Source organism: Pleurodeles waltl, chromosome 2_2 (assembly GCF_031143425.1).
Source record: "Pleurodeles waltl isolate 20211129_DDA chromosome 2_2, aPleWal1.hap1.20221129, whole genome shotgun sequence".
Lineage (NCBI taxonomy): Eukaryota > Metazoa > Chordata > Amphibia > Caudata > Salamandridae > Pleurodeles > Pleurodeles waltl.
This window is the reverse complement of record NC_090439.1, coordinates 910457328-910477627: the sequence shown is the minus strand read 5'-3', so window position 1 is coordinate 910477627 and position 20300 is coordinate 910457328.

Below are 20300 nucleotides of genomic sequence, written 5' to 3'. Positions count from 1 at the left end.
ATATGACACTATGAATGCCTTCTAGGAAAACATTGGTCTGCTGAAGTTGGTTGACCAACCCCTGGAAGGCATTTACAAGGGCAGTCTCCTCCACAGAGATGCTCCTCAGGAGGTCAATAGCCTCCTCACTCAGGGCAGCAGGGGTAACAGGAACTAGGGCAGAGGTCCCTGTGGCAAAGGAGACACCCATCCTCTTGGGTGAGCTGGCACGGCCAACTGGGTGGGGGGTAACAGGGATGTTGGCAATAGAACTGGGGATGGCAGACAAAGATGGTAGAGAAGTAGGTCCTGATGGATCCACCACCACTAGGGAGTGGACACTGGAGGTAGAATCTGAATATGAAGACATTGACCCTGTCTACTCCGTGGCACTACCCTCACCCTTTGGGCACTGGGTCCCTGCCTGTCAATGGAGTCATGACAAAAGAAAACGTGTATACACATGTTTGAAAAGTTTAGGCTATGAGGCAAAGTATAATGCTCGCAGAATGCTCTCTGATTAGATGCAAATGAAGTGTCATTTAGTAAAATGTGTTGATGCATGCTAGTATTTCCCAAAAATATTTCTAATGGAAAATCAGTGTAACCATTTTCAACACGATTATGGGAAGCATGAAAATAAACAAACACTGACAAAGCCAACTGATCTGCCATATTTTTATAAGTCTTTTAGTTTCATCAATGCATGTCTTGTTTTGACATGGCTTTTGTAACACTTTATTGTTGTGGGAGCTACCAGGCCCTCAACATTGTAACAAACACTGGCAAAAAAAAAACAAAAAGTTTTTGAACTCCAAAAGCACACGTTGCCACCAGTGGCATAACAAAGGCCCTGCAGCCGCCCTCCAGGGGGCCCCTTCAGCACAGCACCTTCCCTGAGTGAGTCTGGAGAGGGGGCTCCTCCATGTTCTTTGCAAAGGGGCACTCTCCAGTTTTGTTACGTCACTGATTGCCACTGTAGTTCCTGACACTGAACAAAACTACTTTGTGTGCCAATATGCTCCTTGTGGAAGAGCAGAATGCGATCACTCACAGTAAAGCCAGCCGAAAGAGAGAGAAATAGAAGTTTAATAAAAACAAAATGTCTTTTTTAACACCAGACCTAATTAGGGACCAAGACCCACATGTAGGTAGCTTTTTGCATGTCGCAAACAGCGACTTTCGTTGTTTGCGACGTGCAGAAAGCACATTGCGATGCACAAACCCAGTTTTGCGATTCGGTAACCTGGTTACCGAATCGCAAAACGGGTTTGCGACTCCCAATTAGGAAGGGGTGTTCCCTTCCTAATTGCGACTCGCAGTGCAATGTAGGATTGTTTTGTGACCACGAACGGGGGCGCAAACCAATCGCAGTTTGCACCCATTTCAAATGGGTGCTAACACTTTCGCAAAAGGGAAGGGGTCCCTATGGGACCCCTTCCCCATTGTGAATGTCACTGTAAACATTTTTTCAGAGCAGGCAGTGGTCCTGCGGACATGAAACGAAAATATTTCATTTTTCGTTTTTGTAATGCATCTCGTTTTCCTTTAAGGAAAACAGGCTGCATTACAAAAAAATATGCTTTATTGAAAAGCAGTCACAGACATGGTGGTCTGCTGTCTCCAGCAGGCCACCATCCCTGTGAGGGCCGCCATTCGCAAGGGGGTCGCAAATTGTGACCCACCTCGTGATTATTCATGAGGTGGCCATTTGCGAAGCCCTTGCGAATCACAGATGGTGTCAGGAACACCATCCTACATTCGGATTTGCAACTCGCAAATTGCGAGTCGCTCTGACAGGCAATTTGCGGGTCGCAAATCTGAACCTACCTACATGTGGCCCCAAATTCTTAAAGAAAGTCACAAAAGTTCACCCATGGTATATGTCGTACCCCTATAAAGTATTTGTGAACTGTATTTTAGCATGGGTAAATACGATGTGTAGATTTGCTCATGTGAAAATCTGTTGAGCATTTGCAAGTTCATTTTCCCTCCAGCCACTTTCTTCCCAACCCTGGAAGAAGTTCTAATTCTGCCATTGTCAGGAGTAAATGTCCAACCTTTCTTTTTATGGGAAAATATTAGAGAGAAGCTGGTGAAAATCTTTAAAACATGCAGGTTAGTAGGTTTGCAGACTCAAAGGCATTCCAGCCCTGCAACTATTGCTTACTGCTTCCTCCAGCCCCAGTATGCAGATCTGCAGAAACGTGGCAAAATAAGGAAATTGCTACAGTAGGGATTGAAACTGCAAGTATTCAAGCCCTACTATGGTAGTAGCCCTGGCATACTCAGAGAGCCTATTATCAGAGCTCTTACATAATGAGATTCTGCCATAATTTGTCGCCACACTTAATGGCACCAAAGGGACAAGTAGATCTTTTTACAGGACAAGTAGATTTGAGAAGCAACCTGTCCCCTGGACAAGTAGATATTTTAATAAATTCCACACCCCTGCTAATGGTCAGGGAAAGACATCAGAACCTAACACATTAACTTGGAAATGTGACAGACAGAAAAATGCCCTGTGCTCAACTTCTTGTGGGTGATGTGCTCCCCCCAAATGCCCATCATGGCCTGGGTACACCACTGCCAGAACGTAGGACATTTGAGGGGGGTTATGGTCCGATGTGTACCCCGCCCACATTGGGAGAAGGTAGGTAAGCTGGACCCCCGCTATCTTCTGGGCCCAGCATCTCAGGTGCTCCCACCTCTTGTGACAGTGGGTGCTCCGTCACCTGTGGACTCCCAGGGTCCACACCTTCTGGGTGATGGCTCTCCATATCTCCTTCTTCTGATGGGTGTTTACCTGTATGGATGCAAGAGACAAATCAAGCATTAACAAACACACGTTTTTGCCCAAATGGTTGTGTCACACACATGTCAGAAACACCAAGCAAAAAATGATCAACTTGTCAACACACCGCAATTGTTAGGCACACAAGCCAATCACTACAGGGACATGACTGCAGACTTATGCATCCATCTGCAGACTAACCCACTACCCAGCTCATGGCTACAATGACTAAGGAAGCCAACTGACTTCTGGTAGCCCATGCTCCAGAAACATGTACTGTGATGTGAGACACAATGAAACACTACACATATTTGTGTCTTTTAGAGGGTAACCTCCTTAGGCCTGACTGGAACAACACATTCACAGTCTACAAGACTGACTCACTGCATACCGTCCCTACAGGCAAATTACATAGTACAGACATCAGCCTTACACATGAGTAACAATGAAGGGGCTGGCATGGTGGGTAAAGAAAGTGTCTTTCCTGTCCATGTGTGGATATGTGACATACCGAATGCAGACTCAAGCCACTCCAGGGGGGCACTCTGTGGTATGTACCTCTGACACAGAACACTCCTTTGGACATATGTGTCTAAAGTACAGGGATGGCATCCAACATACAAAGGTATGCATTGTAACATTTCTGCTATTTGAACAAGCTAATGAGTCACATGTCATATCCTCTCATGAATTTACACACTGTCTGCACTGTGGGTCTGTTATTTGTGCAACAATCCTGTGCAGGACAATTATGACTAATGTGAAGGTGACAACAGAGCTGTGTGAGTAAGGGACCTGTCATGAGTCACAGACACACATTAACAATGATGCTAAATGTTCAAAGGGACTAGTTCAGGGATGCACCTCTATACCCATTCCTAAACTAGCCAATGGACTGAGGCATTCAGGGCAAATGTTGCCACTAAATCATCATATTGGCTACATGACAGGATCTACTGATGTACAGGGAGTAAGCACAGTGCCACAGTTGCATAGCCACAGTGACTGTCCTACAGCCTGGACTATGTCCAATTCTGGGAGATATATTTGACAGGCCCTGGTCTCTGCAGGCTGAGCACACAGGACCTACACGACACTCACATTTCCATCACTTCCATGCATGAAAGTACATGATGTGGACATCAGCAATGTTGCTTGTGGTTTGTGTGACAACCTGAAGGGGACAGTGAGTCAGAATATGCCTTTCAGACAACAGTTTTGCTAGGCCACATGTGAGGTGAAAGATCCTTGGCACAATACACAATACTTACAAGATCCTCAAATGACTCAGACAAGATGCATACACAGCTCATGCTGTCATGCACATACATGCTGTCTAATATTCACAAACATCATAAACAAAGAAATGTCATTGTATGGCAGTATAGTCTCCTTGCCTAGTTATGTACATCCAACATTAGGAGGATCTAGGACACCAAAAACATCACACAACACAATGTTAATATCCACAACATGTAGTACTGGTCACCAATACCTGCACCATGTACAGCCCATTGATGCCACACAGACTGCAACAACAGGCACACAAGAAGTCCAACTGATACACAGAGGCACATTGTAGCCTGTGAGGAGGGAAAGGATGGTGTTAAACAGAGTCAATTGTGCACATGAGGAACTGACCTGCTCATCTGGTGAGGCATAGAGCTGTCCTCACAGGAAAAGGACCTCATGCACAAGTCCCTCCAGCTCCTCTGAAGAGAAGGCAGGGGTCCTATCACCTGCTGGACATGGCATGATTGTTCCCAGAGGCGGCACACAGCAGCTCAGGTAGTGGAGGTTTGCTGGCAGCAGTGTCAGAAGTCAAGTGAGTGAATTTGCACTACAAGGCGGTTACATATACCACGTAGGCAGTCATCACCACCAACAGAATGCTGCCATTGGGTGGCGACCACCACTGGTAATAACGTTAGCCAATGGCTGTGTCCGTCATGGTTGGAGCCGCTGAACGAACGTAAAACTTCCGCTGTTGGTCGCGGGCAGTTCCTAATGTCCAGTGGAGTAGGTCAGGCATCTGCCATTGTGGCAGTTTGAAATACTGTATATGGCTGTGTAAACGGGTCAGACATAAAATATATGTGTAGGATCATCATGAACATCCTCATTCTGTGTTGTTATGTTGGACCTACTACACAACCACCAGAGTAGGGTGTTGCAGGGCACAAATGTCATATGAAAGCAGTGCACGGGCCACCATCCCAACGGTAGTTTTTGGCAGTTGAAAAATACAGTCATATTTCGAGGGGCAATTGTGTAGCAGATATTTGGGTATTACCCAAATCCATGTTGTGGACATGTGTGGACAACCATGGGGGTCACATGTGACCCTTGTGTACGTGACAGCTGGGATGTGTACTGTGTGTCATGTATACCCAGTCAGAAATGCGTTGTCACATGATGTTGTTGGCATGCATCATGTATGTTGTGTGGACATACTGACTAATGTTACAGCTCATGTCTTGTCACACATAGGTACCCTGGAGTAGGGAGGATGTGACAACCTCCTGTCGACCATCCACTGCCAGACCTTCAGACCATGGCAGAATGCCACATCATACAATTATATCATCTGAATAGGCAAATAGTGGACTCATGCCATCAGTTGGAGCCAGATCTGATGCCAGCTAAAAGTAATGCAACCTGCATACCACCCATTGTACAAGTCTTATCAGTATTGCACTTCCTGGCCTCAGGGTCCTTCCAACATACAGTGGCCCTATCTGCTTTTATGTCCCAATCTATGTTCAGTCTGGTGTTAGAGAATTCCCTCTCTGCAATGTTGAAACACATTCACAGCTATATTAAGCTCCCCCGATGTGAGAACTTCATTCCATCAATGTGCAAGTTATCTGTTTGACAGATTTCTACATCTCAAATGTGTGTGCCCTTTATCCTGGACCTGCCCATGATTCCTTCATATTGCGGAACAGCACCATTCCCCAGCTGATGTCACAACTGCACCTAGAGATGGCCTAGCTTATAGTAAGTCACGTCTGTCTTGAATGTGTGTGAGCAACGTCAGATGCTACAATCATGAAGAGAGTGACTCATTGTTGCACTAATGTCCCATTCCTTAACAGGAGACTCCGAATATCCAAACCGTGCTTGGCTGTTGATGCCGCTGAGGAATCCAACTACACCAGGGGAAGTCCGGTTTAATGAGGCCCATGGAAGTACACGGTGGACTGGGCTTTTTGGCTCCTAAAGGCCAGGTTTCTGCATCTGGACTGGACTGGTGATGTCCTCCTCTACTCACCCAGGAATGTGTGTCAGATCACTGTGGCATGCTGCATGCTCAACAACATCGCCCTGTGGAAGAATATCCCGTATATCCCAGAGGAGGGGGATCCTGCAGTGCCACCGGGTGGGAATCCTGAAATGCCAAGCGAAGATGACAATGGTGAAGAGGAAGGAGCTGACTTGTAAGAAGATCTCATCCACAGCTACTACTCATGAGTGTAAGTATGTCATATTATGTAATGATTGTGACTGTGTAATGAACTGTTGTTATGAGAATGTGTGTAGTTGAGTGTTTTGGAAACTTCCAGGGAGCTGATACCCTGCAATATTCAGCCAAATGCTGCTTCATAAGATAGCTTTTGACACATTCCCTCCTTGATGATGCTGCTTTGCTTGTGTCAGTTTCCTTGCAATGTACTCTGTTTTCCAGATGCTTGCTATGTGACTGTCATATGTATGGTTTCAAGCCTATCTTCCTTGTTTTGTTCTTTGTACAGGTACCTTCACCATGACATCTCCATGTGGACATTTCATAGTTGTGACATTGGCAGGTGTGTGATGCTGTTCTAACATACAAATTGGACTTAGATTGTTCCAAGTAATGTAGGTCACAGAGATTGGGTGTATGAGACCTGGAACAAGACAGTTTGCACTGTGTTTGGGTGGAGGTTCAGAAGTACCCAATGCATCACGTGTGTCATCCTGTGGTACTCAAATATGTAGTCCTAGCTTATCACCAAGTCATTTTACATTTACATTGGCTAAGCACTCTTCATGTATTGTGATCAAGGACTGTTGTATTGCAATCAGTCTACATCTTGGATTATGTGATGTTAAATTACTTTGGTGTGGTATGGAATAAGGCCCAAGCTGCTGACATCAACCATGTCAAGTGATCAATGGGCTGGTGGTTGGAATTAGAGAAACAGGGCCTCGTGGGAGTTGCAGTCAGGTCACTCCCTTTACTGCAAACACTTGACAAATGTTCTTACCCCAAGTGAGTAAACTTCATTTGTGAGATCACTTATGGATGTTTTGGGGTAGGTAAGTGAACACTGAGCTGATGGTTAGAGTTTCTGAAACAGGGTCTTCTGGGATTTGCAGTCAGGTTACTCTTTCTACTCCCAAATACTTGACAGTTGTTCTCCTCCCAGGTGAGTAAACCTAATTTGTGAGTTGACAAACAGGGGTCTTTGGACAAGAGAACATTGGGCTGGTGGTTGGAGTTACAAAAACAGGACCTGGTGGGAGTTGCAGTCAGGTCACCCTCCCTACTACACACAGATGATACAAATGGTTTCCCCCTATGTGAGTACACTTCAATTGAGAGTTCATAAAACAGGGGTATTTGCACAAGTGACCACTGGGCTGGTGTTTGGAGTTACTAAAACAGGGTCTGCTGGGAGCCGCAGTCAGGTCAATATCTCTACTTCCCGCCGCTTAACAAATGGTATCCTCCCAAGTGAGTAAACATCATTTGTGAGTTAACAAACAGGGGTATTAGTGCAAGTGACCACTGGTCTGGTGATTGGCATTACAGAACCAGTGCCTCCTGGGAGTTGCAGTCATGTAACTCCCTCTACTACACACACACTACAAATGGTATCCTCCCAGGTGAGTCCACTTCAATTGAGAGTTAACAATCAGGGGTCTTTGGACAAGAGAGCACTGGATGTTTGGAGTTTCTGAAAATGTGTCTCCTGGGAGTAGCAGTCAGGTCATTCTACTACATGCACTGTGCAAATGTTGGCTATTGCATATCTGTATGCAGCCTGCATTAGTTTTGGGCATATAGTTACATGTTGAGGCATACCATGAGTCCTGGGATTATTTTTGTATATTGAAAAACTTAAAGGCATCATTTGGACATATGGCATGTGATGGGCCTCGGTAGCTGTGATGTTTGCTCCAACAATCCACACTGACATTGTTTGAACTCAGATACTCTGAGTATTGAATCTTGGTGGGGTACCTTAACAAACAGTGAGCTGCGAACATGCAGAACATTGAAGATTTGTGACAGTTTTTGTGTAGTAATTTGACAGACCTCACTCCCCCAGCTATTCCTGTCAAGCTGTCAGGATGCAGCATGGCCAAGACCTTCTTCTCCCAGGGAAAGAGTATTAATGGGGCACTGGGAGGGTGACCGTCAGTCTTCTTTGCCTGCAGCTGGTGTCTGGAGGCCAGGTAACAGGCCTTGCCCCTGAGGTTGTTCCACCTCTTCCTACTGTCCTCCTATCCCACATGTCAATTTTCCTACTGAGGGGAGTGTGCTGGACTTGGACTTCAACAATTGTGGCTCTACTCCTATGATTTGATCCACCATGACTCTTAACTCATCTTCTGAAAAACAGGGATTTTTTTAACGTGACATGGTGGAGAAAAAAACTACGGGTGACAGAGACTTACTTAACAGGGAAAGTACAATAGGGTGTGAATGGGCAAAAGTGTGTGCAGGGTGGTCTATGGGATGGAGAAAAACATGGATGCCCAATGTATGTACTCTATGAAAACAATGTGCTCAGGCTTCTGTGTCTTTTGGTGAAAATTAAAAGGATTGTGGTCTGTGAAGGGGGTGTGTATTATAGTGTCCTTTGCAGGTGTGTACACTTGGCCAATATGTGTCAGCTGTGTTGTTTTTGAATACATTCAATGTGCACTTGTCTGTTACGTTGCTGACCGCTAACCACCTTGTCCTGACTGCCATTGGCTGACTGCCACCAGGTGACTGCCACGCCGAATGTATGCTTATAATAAGCCTAATGGTTGGCTGTGGTACTGGCAGCGCTGGAGGTCTGACAGCCTATAATGAGGCCGCCGCACCACTGGCAGTCTGCCTTTTTTACTTGGCAGTCAGTGGTCCTGTCTGCATAACTCGTGAGAAGGCCGTCTGGAAGACCGCTGGCATGGCGGTCTTTTAAAGATCACCAATATGGCGGTCTGGTGGTCTAACTGCCATACTCATAATCAGGCCCTTAGTCTAGTCTGAAGTACGGTGTTCTCCTTTCTTCCTATAACTCTGGTATACTCTGTCTGGTGCAGTGGTGTTTGCGTCACCTTAATTTGAGCTCATGGTGTTTTGCTTGTACTGTTGCATATTAAGAATAATGAAGGGCTCTAATTTACAAACTACTTTTCTAAATTTGTAAAACGCACACAGACCGGCAAATAGAACTTTTCCTTAATTAATATGTGCTTCCTCTTTCTTCATGGGCTAGTATGAATAATTAGGGAGCATTGCCTTAAATTATAATTTACTATTTAATGGACTGCAAAGATTAAAACAACGCTGTGGACTGAAAAATCTTTTGGTTGTGCCATGTTATGGATTACACAATCACCTGCAGTCTTTCCCGGCTCTATATAACATTTTTGTAAGTATGTATAGTTAACAATTGTTCAGAGAAATAAAATATTTTTGTATGACATCCGGTTCTGTCACTTGCAGCACACACAAGAATTTGTTGTGTATATATACTGTTTCTGCTGCATAGTAAATGAAAGATTGAATAGCTGTAATGTTCAGCAGTATGTCTGTCTGTGCTTGCACATTCTGTCAACCAATGTACCACTTTATTAGAGCACTATGATCGTCACAGAGAAAAGGATAAAAAAACAAAGCATAGTGATAAAATAGTTGTTAAGGATGTTGAGGATCATTGTTAAGTTTATAGCGATGATTCCGCCTTCTAGACAACTCACTGTGTTGTTCACATCTCTTTTCTACAATTGAGAATATTTTCCGTTTAGAGAATTGCAATAATTACAGACTGTATTAATACATCCAGTCTGTTTTTCTTGATTTTTTTTAACAGACTTTTAATACTGTTAAGGTCATTTACATTGGTTGGATAAATGATCGCCACAGATATCTCCACACCTACTACATTTCCTCCTGATCAATGGAATTTCACGTCTCTGGAATCTTTTGGAGTTATAGCCTATTGCTAAAAGATTTAAGAATATACTGTGAAGAACACGACAGTCCCAAGGAGGTATATGCATGTATTGCTTCTTTCGTGAAAGTTTTGTGAACGTAATTAAGATTACAAGACAAAATACAAAGACATTATTAAAATAAATAATCATTAGTTCTACCCATTTGACAGAAGTGGATCTTTTTTCATATCTTAATTTCCACAACTATTGTTAAAAGTAATTCATCAAACGTCTTGGTTCTATAATTAAGTATTTTGGTGATTTGAACTCTCTGTAATACATTGATATTACATTTATCTTCCCACATATGTTACGGATTTTAAGCATAAGTGTTTTTATTGGCTTAAAAACTTTAAGGACTGATTTTCAAACTGCTCAAGTTAAAACAACATTGTAGTTAGATGAAAATCTCAGTGAAAACATAAAATTAATACCAAAAATCAAAGTAATTCACCAGAGTTTGTTATCTCAAGTAACTATAACCTGCCTCCTAAATTAAGTGTAACTTGTGACCTGCCATGCACAGTCTTGTCATCAATTATGCCATTTCAGATATTGCAGTAATGCTATCAATGATGTCATGGATCATGTCACAAGTGACGTAATATATGGAGTAAATACAGCACTACCATGGTGATGTTAGGGGAAGCAAGGGGGCTGCAAGAAAAGTGGCACATCACTAGTGATGCACCACTTTCCTGTAAATATGGCCCTCAGTGTCCAGGAGCTTGAGATCTTCATTGAGAAATGGGCAGCATAAAATAATTAAAACAATTCAACAAAAATAGGGATCAGTATACAGGGAGCCCATCACAACTCACAGAACCATTTAATAGATTCACATATGATGGTATCCACCTTCTAACCTATGGCACAGGCAGACGTCAGCACCATAAACCCCTCTGCGAAACCCATTGTATACATAGGCAACTGCTATGCATCTGACAAATAGGATAACAAACCACAAACAACAGATGTCTGTGCAACAGGAGAATAAAAATGCATACATTACATATAAGGCAAAGGAACAAGTACCTCCATACCTGCATGGTAACACTGCTTAAATGCATTGCAGACCTGTACTTGCATGATTGAAATGCCAAAGGTGAGGGAACTTGTAACTATATCTTAATATTAAATCAGAATTAACCTGTACTGTTGCCCCTATTGTAAAGTGTAGACTATCCTACTGTAAACTCCAAAATAGGTAGTGTAACAAATATGCCTGATTATAACTGATGTATCTCTTCAAATATAGGATAATTAGCGTTGTTGCTAACAGACCCCCTTAACTTCAATGCCGTAAGGCTGAATGCATGTAGCAGAAAGTGCTACACTCAGAGAAAGAGACAGGCAGACCTGTTTCCAGTGCCACTCCAGATCCACCGTCAACATATACTGGTCTGTGAGCCATTCAGCACAGCTTGTCTTTCCCACAATCTGCAGTCCTGCAAGCACATCGATGACCATCACATAGAGCTGTGAAGACACAGCTCATGCACTAAAGACTGATTAAGAGGCAAAGAGCTGCCACAAGATCAAGGGTAATTGTTGGGAGAAAGGAACAGGTAGGCACTTGAGGTTTAGGAGGACTCGGGGTACTGGACCCCTCAATGATAAAAGTCCAACTGCTCCTATTGGAGACCCTGCACATCTTGGGCAAGACGTTTGGGACTGTGAGTATGTTAATGACCGAAGGGCTCCAGAAATTGTCATGCAGCATGGAGTTCATGATACAGGGTGCCTTATATAGGGTCCTTCATAATGATCCCATCACGCAGAAGGGAATATCACCTATTAGGCAGGGCATAGGCTGTGGGTAGGTTAGTGCACAGGCTGGCTAATGGCGTTGATGTGCTGTCAAAGTGCCCTTTGAACCTCAAGGAATAAATGTTATATAACCTTTTCTAAATGTAATTTAATAATTTAATTTGATTCGTTTCATTTATTTGTAGGCTAATTTGTTGTGCTGGTAAAGTCTTTTTTGTGTGCCTATGAGTGATAATGTGTGGTGTATGACTTACTCCAACGTTTTAATGGAGATTTGAGCCATTTGGAGCTGTAGTTTTAGTAAAGTCATTGTGGATGTAATTTTAGTGACTGTTAGATTTGCACTAATTTGGCAATTAGAATCCGACAGGACTAATGTCATTTTTCTCCCTTCCTTAAGCCAGCTGATAACCATGCAAGAAGTACTGTGCTGGCAAGCAGTAGATGTTGGAAAGTGGGAGTGAATGAGAGAGAGAAACAGAGACACTGAGGGGCATATTTTAGACAGCCTTATCATTATTTTGATAAGGTGCAGTCAGTACTCCATACTTACAAGGCAAAGCATTTTGGCCAATGAGTCTTTTTTAGTAGGCATTCATCAGAAAATACTTGCACGACAAACCGCTGTGCCATGCAAATCTTAATGTATGCAAGGTAGATATTCCTTCGTAAAATCCAATGTAAAACTGATGCAGTGATATTTATGGGTTTTGGACTATGTGATGCATGCCAACATTAGCATTCGTCGCACAAGGTTGGAAAAGTGTCAAAATTCCTGCATATCGGCAACCCAGGCATAAGATTTGACACATTGGCTCTGGGACATAAAGAGAATATACACAAAGCAGCTTTCAAACCCAACCTCAACTATGCCATGGAGGTGCTCATTCTTCAGCTGGGTGTTGCAAGGACACCCCTACCACCACATAGGCAGTGCAGAAGAAGGGAGAATGTTTTGCACCAGTGGATTTCCCTCAGTTACCTCAGGGCGGATGAGTTCATCACATACTGTAGACTCAGGAGGGTGTCCATCATTCAACTGCTCAACCAGATTGTGCCAAGGCTGCAGTCACCAACTGACAGGTCAACCAACATCCCTTCCCAGGTCAAGCTGATGGCAGTCCTCCACTCCAGAGCACAACAACCAGCCAGCCAGACTGGCAGGAGTTTTCCTGCCATCTTTTCCTGCCTTTCTACACTCCATCCTGGATGTCATCATCAGACTCACACCCCAGTACCTGCGTTTTCCCCAGACACAACAACAGCAGCTGGACTCCAAGCAATGCTTCTATGCCATTGGTTGATTTCCACATGTCTTTGGGGCTATAGACTGCATACGTGCAACTGGTTCCTCTGCAGGAACATCAAACCTGTTCCGCACTAGAAAGCATACATACTCAATGTCCAGGCAATTGTGGACCAACTGGGGATGTTCACAAATGTACTGACCAAGTTCCCTGGGAGAACTCATGATGCCTACGTCTTCAGACACTCCATTATCAATGAGCACTTCCAGGATGGGTGATATGGGAATGGCTTTCTTGTTGGTAAGTACATCTGAAAGACGTAACAGACCTACCAACAGTAAATAAAGTATGATAAAATAGCCTTTTCTGTGTCTGTTGACCAAGATAGGGTCATATCTATGAGGGGTGTACCTCATACTTACACCATAGATCATGGCACATGTGCAATGCAAATATCCAAGTCACACTTGTTAAGACAGGCAAAGCCACTGTGTGTACTTGTGAATGCTATAAAAATCAAGAGCAATGCAATGCTGTGCAAAATCCAGTGTTCCATCACTGTGTGCAAGGGAGGGGATACATGGCTGGTGTGTGTGTCCTCATGCAACTCTTATGGTTCAAAAGCTTGGTCATCTATCCCACAACAGGTAAACTCTGAAATGTATCAAATCAATTTATCCTCCCAGTTCTTGTGTACCAAAGACAAATAGGTTAGGTCGCACAAGAAACTCTGGCAACCTATATGTGCTGCATTCCATGGTACACATACTTGGCCTATGAGGCCTATCATGGTACTTCCTGTGCAGGAAGGTGGCCCCTCCTGCACAAGTTCAATCTGACATTAAATGCAGGCACACAAGCATGATGTTGCAAGTGTGTTTGTCTCTGTGCTAGGCAACCCATTGTGTGCCACTCAAGGTTTAAAAGTCAGGAATGTGCTGTATGTCCTAAATATTGTTCACCACTGCCCTTTCTCAGTGACTCTGTGCAGTGCTGATAGATGACTTGCTGCAGTGTACAGTGGAACATTATAATACTTTGGGCCCCTTGTGTCATAGGCACATAGTGGGCCCAAAGCACTGCAGTGCTGCCGCTCATTGACATGCACTCACTAATCTGTCAATGTCAGTAGCTCCAGAACAGAAGTGAATAGCAATGTGTCATTTCCCTACGGGTGAATGAATGGAGCCACATCATCGGCACCAGGTAACAAATCACTATTAACCCCATCGCTGCTAGATATGCTTAGTCTTTCTTTTGGCTATTTGGGGTAGTTCGTGCTTAGGCCCCCATACCTTTCTGTCCACATAAGCTATCCACACCAAATTTGCATCCTTTTTTTGTAACATCCTGGGGATTTTAAAGGTGAACAGGGTTTATTGATTCCCCTGGAGGGGACAGAGAAAATAGCCAAAATACAGCTTAAGTTTTTTTTGTTGTTGAAAAAATAGGAAAAAAGTGCTGCAAGAGAAAGTGTCAGTTTTTTTCACAGTAAATGGCATGAACAAAGGTTTTGCAGTGCTAAAATCACTACATTCCCAGCTTTTTAGAACAGGCAGACGTGTATTAAAAAAAACACTTTTTTCAACACAGTTTCGGCATTTCACTAGGACATACTCAATTTTTTCCTATTTGTTTGTGTTGTCGAAATCCTTCTGGTTAGTGGTAGAAATAGGTGTGAAACCAATGGTGGATCATGAAAAGCTATACATTTATGAAAGGTAGACACAATTCTAAATTCACTAAGGGGTCATTTGTGTAAATCCTGCAAATTTACACAAATGACCCCTTAAATTAACAGTTGAAATAAAACAATGTATTGAAATTGAGTTGAAAAAAACAGCCATTTGTGTCAAAGTTTTCATTTGTAACTTTTTCTAGCTAATACAGATTTTCAAAAACAATACACTGTTATGTCCGCTGGACTCTTCTGGTTGCAGGATATATAGGGCTTGTAGGTTCACCAAAAACCCAAATTACCCAGAGCAAATAACTGAACTGCACCTTGCAATTGGTTTTCATTGTGTGCTGGCTATACAGCAATTAATTTGGTAAAATATATAGAATGAAAAATAGGTATCAAGGAAACCTATGCATTTCCGAAATGGACACAGGATATGGAGTTTAGAAGCAGTAGTTATTTACACATTTCTGAGTTTGTGGGTACCCATTCTAGAATGTGATTTAGACAGCAGTTCTCGAAATGACTTCTTTTTTACACACTGATTACATTTACAAATGCAGAGAAGGACAATTGCTAATAACACTCGTTCTGCTATTCTGTGTTCCCACAAGTCTCCCGAGAAAATTGGTACCTCACTTGTGTGGGTAGGCTTAGTGCATGCAACAGGAAACTGCCCAAAACGTAATGTGGTCACATCACATTTTTCCACTGAAATAGGGACCCATTTTTTGCCATGTGCCTAGCTGTGGATTTTGGGCTCTAGCTCACCTGACACCAAGAGAAACCAAGTAACCCTGTACAATTTTTAAAACTAGACACCAAAGGAAATCGAGGATGGTCTTACATGTTTGACTTTCACCAGGTTTTGTTACCCAGAATCCCCTGCAAATCTCAAAATTTGTCTAAAAACACATTTTCCTTACATTGCATTGATGAAATGTTCTGGAATCTGAGGGCAGCAACAAAATTCCTTCCACACAGTATTACGCCTAGTCTTTGATAAAAATGGTGCCTCACTTGTGTGGGTAGGCCTTAAGCCTGCGACAGGAAACACCACAAAATGCGAAGTGGACACATCACAACTTTACACTGAAAATTTACTCATTTTTTGCAATGCGCCTAGTTGTGTATTTTTGATTTTTGGCCCTAGTTCACATGGCACCTAGAGAAGCCTCTCAAACCTGTACATTTTCAATAACTAGACACTAAGGGAAATCCAGGATGGGGTGACGTGTGTGTGTCACCACATTTCTTTACCCAGAACCACTTACAAGCCTCAAAATGGGTCTAAAAACACACTTTCCTCATATTTCTGTGAATGAAAGTTGTGGAATCTGAGGAGAGCCACAAACTTCGTTGCGCCCAGAATTCTGTTAAGTCTCCTAATAAAAATGGTACCTCACTTGTGCGTGTAGGGCTAGTGCCCATGACAGGAAATGGACCACAATGCAACGCAGACACATCACATTTTTCCAATGAAAACTGACCCATTTTTTGCAATGTGCCTAACTGTGAATTTTGGGCCTTAGCTCATCCTGAACCGAGGCAAACCTAGCAAACCTGTACATTTCTTAAAACTAGACAGCTAGGGGAATCCAAAATGTGGTGACTTATGTGGCTGTCACCACATTTCTTTACCCAGAATCCCTTGCAAACCTCATATTTGTCTAAAGAAACACATATTCTGACATTTCTGTGATCGAAAGTTCTGGAATCTGAGGGAAGCAACAAACTAACTTACATCCAGCATTCCCACAAGTCTCCTGATAAACATGGTATCTCACTTGTGTGGGTAGGCCTGGTGCCAATGGCTGGAAATGGCCCAAAACACAACATGGACACATCATATTTTACAAATGAAAACTGACTTTCTTTTTGCAATGTGCCTAACTGTGGATTTTTGGCCCTAACTCACACAGCACCTATGGAAACCCAGCAAACCTGTACATTTCTTAAAAATAGACATCTAGGGGAATCCAGGATGGGGTGACTTGTGTTGCTATCAGCATATTTCCTTACCCAGAATGCCTTGCAAACCTCAAAATGTGTCTAAAAACACATTTTCCTCACGTATCTGTGATGGTAAATTCTGCAATCTGAGAGGAGCCACAAACTTTCTTCCAACCAGCATTCCTCCAAGTCTCCAGATAAAAATGGTATCTCACGTGTGTGGGTGGGCCTTGTGGCCACAACATGAAACGGCCCAAAACGTAACATGAACACATCACATTTTTCCACTGAAAACGGACCCTTTTTTTGTAACATGCGTAGCTGTGGATTATCGACTCCAGCTCAGCCGGTAATTAGGGAAACCAAGCAAACCTCTGAATTTTGTAAAACTAGACAGCTAGGGGAATCCAGGATGGGGTGATTTGTGTGGTTCACACCAGGTTCTGTTATCCATAATTCAATGCAAACTTCAAAATGTTGTCTAAAACACAACTTTTCTACACATTTCTGTGATAGAAAGTTTTGGAATCTGAGGGGAGTCACTCATTTCCTACCACTCACTGTTTCCCTCGTTGTCCCAATAGAAATGATACCTCACTTGTGTAGAGCTTGAGGGGGAAACAAAGCAGTTAAAAAAGTACAGTTTTTCCTAATACATGTTAGGCTGACTCTGCTTTGGGCACCCACACAAGTGAGGTATCATTTTTATTGGGAGACTGAGGGGAACACTGGATTGTAGGAAATCTGTGGTGTATTTCTGTTCCTGGAAGAATAGGGCACAGAAATGCAAGGAAAATGTGTAATTTTAGTCACATTTTGAGGTGTGCAGGGCATTGTGGCTAGGAAAACCTGTTGGGATCTATTAGAGGCACATCACCCTGTACTCCCCTGAGTGTCTAAGTTTTTGGGGGTGGGAGGAATGTAATCAGCAAAGTGGCAACCTTTCAATAAAGTCACATCCTCCACCATTCCAACTCTAGGAGCTCTTGCCAGTTCCACTACAACAAGGCTGCCTATTACAGACTCCTGAAACTGAACAAAAGTCATCTTTGACTCTGGAGAACAATCATTGAACACAAAAAAATCATTAAAGGTTTCTGAATGGAACAGATGGATAGCCAACTTCTTATATCAAATGTAAACCTTACGAACATCAGTGCCTACACCACCCATGTGCCTTTTCATACATGTCTAGAGTTGGTAGATTTTTCCTAGACCAGAAGAGAGCACGCTACCAAGTCACTTACGTCTGTGATGTCCCAAACACTAAAAGTGTAAAAAAAATGCCCTTGGGTTCTGTTAAAAATACTCCTTACCTGCCAACCTAGTTGGTGACAGTTTTCATCATTGGGTTCCCACCTGAGACACCTAGGCCCATATTTATACTTTTTATCGCCACATCGGCGCAAACTCATAAAATACAATTGTATTTTGTACGTTTGCACTATTTTGCGTAAAAAAATTATGCAAATGCAGCGCTAAAAAAGTATAAATATGGGCCTTAGCGTGTCTGAGATGTGCTTTGTTGTCTGTTTATAGCAGAGCAGGTTTTTCTGTGAGTTGAATTCCCCACTTAGAGGAGAAGTGCAATAACATTGTTTTGTGGTTACCCACCAATGTGGAGTGTTTTTAATCGTAGTAATCTTGCACAAAGGTTAAAAACAGTGATTTTCATAATTTGAGTGTTTGGGGCATCACAGAAGTAGGAGCTTTGATAGTGTGCTCTCTTCTTGTGTTTGTTGACAGTAATTTGGGAAGGTGAGCTAGCTCTCTCTTTTCACTCTCTTTATTGGCGCACACACATAGTGGTTGGATTTGGCATGAGTGATGGTTCAAAATATAAAATGTTATTGACAAGAGATTTCACAAAATTAAAAATGCACTGTTAATAACTAAAAGGTCACAAAACGGAACCAATGACTCACAGCTCGTGAGTTGCAAAGCAGTGTCAAGGCACCAACTGCTTTGCAGTCTGTTCACACACTTTTCATATGTGACACACACAAGGACATTCACATGACCAACTGCTGGCCCAGCATATTACAATATTCACATCAACAGACAGCGCCATTCAATGGCCATCACTTTCATATGCCCACATTCCTGACACAGCAATCACACCGGCTGACGGAGTGTGTGGACTGTTGTTTGGCTAGCAGTGTTTGTAGTGACCAGCAGCAAATCACTACTCACACACTGCCAGCTCACATACACCACCAGGCAAGTGCCAGCTCACACACATCTCCAGCCAAGCACCAGTCCATGCACCAGTCCATGCACACCGCTAGTCAAGTGACAGTCCATGCACACCATCAGCCAAGCACCAGCTCACACACACCACCAGCGAAGCACTAGTCTACGCACAATGTCAGCCAACCATCAGTCCATGCACAACACCAGTCAAGCGCCAGCCCACACACACCGCCATCACATTTTTTCAACAAAAAAATAAAACACAAACAATTGTAGGTAAATACAAAACTACAAACACATCAGCTCTAACTAAATACATCACACTAATGCCAACCGTGAAACTGAACAAAAAATATAAAATTAAACATTGAGTTCACTTTTACTCTTATGGTTTCTCCCAAAAAATCATTTGAGTGTACTGCAATCTAAAATATGCTGGCACACATAGCCCAGGTTTAGAAGGACAATCAGGGCAGTGCACATGACTCTCCTTCCACATGCCTTTTCATATAGACTCAACATCTCTTACAGGGATTGTTTTTTTTGGGGGTGGGAGGAATGTAATCAGCAAAGTGGCAACCTTTCAATCAAGCCACATCCTCCACCATTCCAACTCTAGGAACTCTTGCCAGTTCCACTACAACAAGGCTGCCTATTACAGACTCCTGAAACTGAACAAAAGTCATCTTTGACTCTGGAGAACAATCATTGAACACAAAAAAAGCGTTAAAGGTTTCTGAATGGAACAGATGGATAGCCAACTTCTTATATCAAATGTAAACCTTACAAACATCAGTGCCTACAATACCCATGTGCCTTTTGCAGTCTAAAATGCACACAGGTTTGCACACTTCATCAACCTAACCCGAACAGTCATAGGTGAAGTACTTTCATCATGGTGGGTAGTGAGCATGTAGACATCCCTCCTGTCTGCAAATCTCACAGCTAGCAGTTCATCGCATTACAAGGCACTGCACTGTCCCCTCCACTGCACTGTCCCCTTTTTACAAACATGATCCTTTGGATAACCTTTTCAGTCCACTTTGAACAACTCCCTGAACAATTGCACACCAGTGTCGAAGTTATGTATAATATTGACCTTTGTTAAAAATGCCCTTTACCAAGTTGCCGCACAATTTTCTCTCTAACTCTCTCTAACTCCGAAAGTGGATGAAATCCCTACCAGTGTACACCGATAAATTATACACATATCCTGTACTACTCTCAGACAGAATATATATCTTAATTACATAGCTTGCTCTCTTCCTAGGAATGTACTTTCTAAAAACCAAACAGCCCTTAAACAGGACAAAAGATTCATCCACAGTTATTTCTTTCCCTGGAACATAGATCTCTGAAAAGCGATCTCCAAAGTGATCAAGGACAAGCTAAATCTTAAAAAGACGGTCGCAATCAGGGTGATCTTGTGACAGTTCTGAAGCACTATGAACAAAACGCAGCATGTGAAGCAGCAAAAATGCCAATC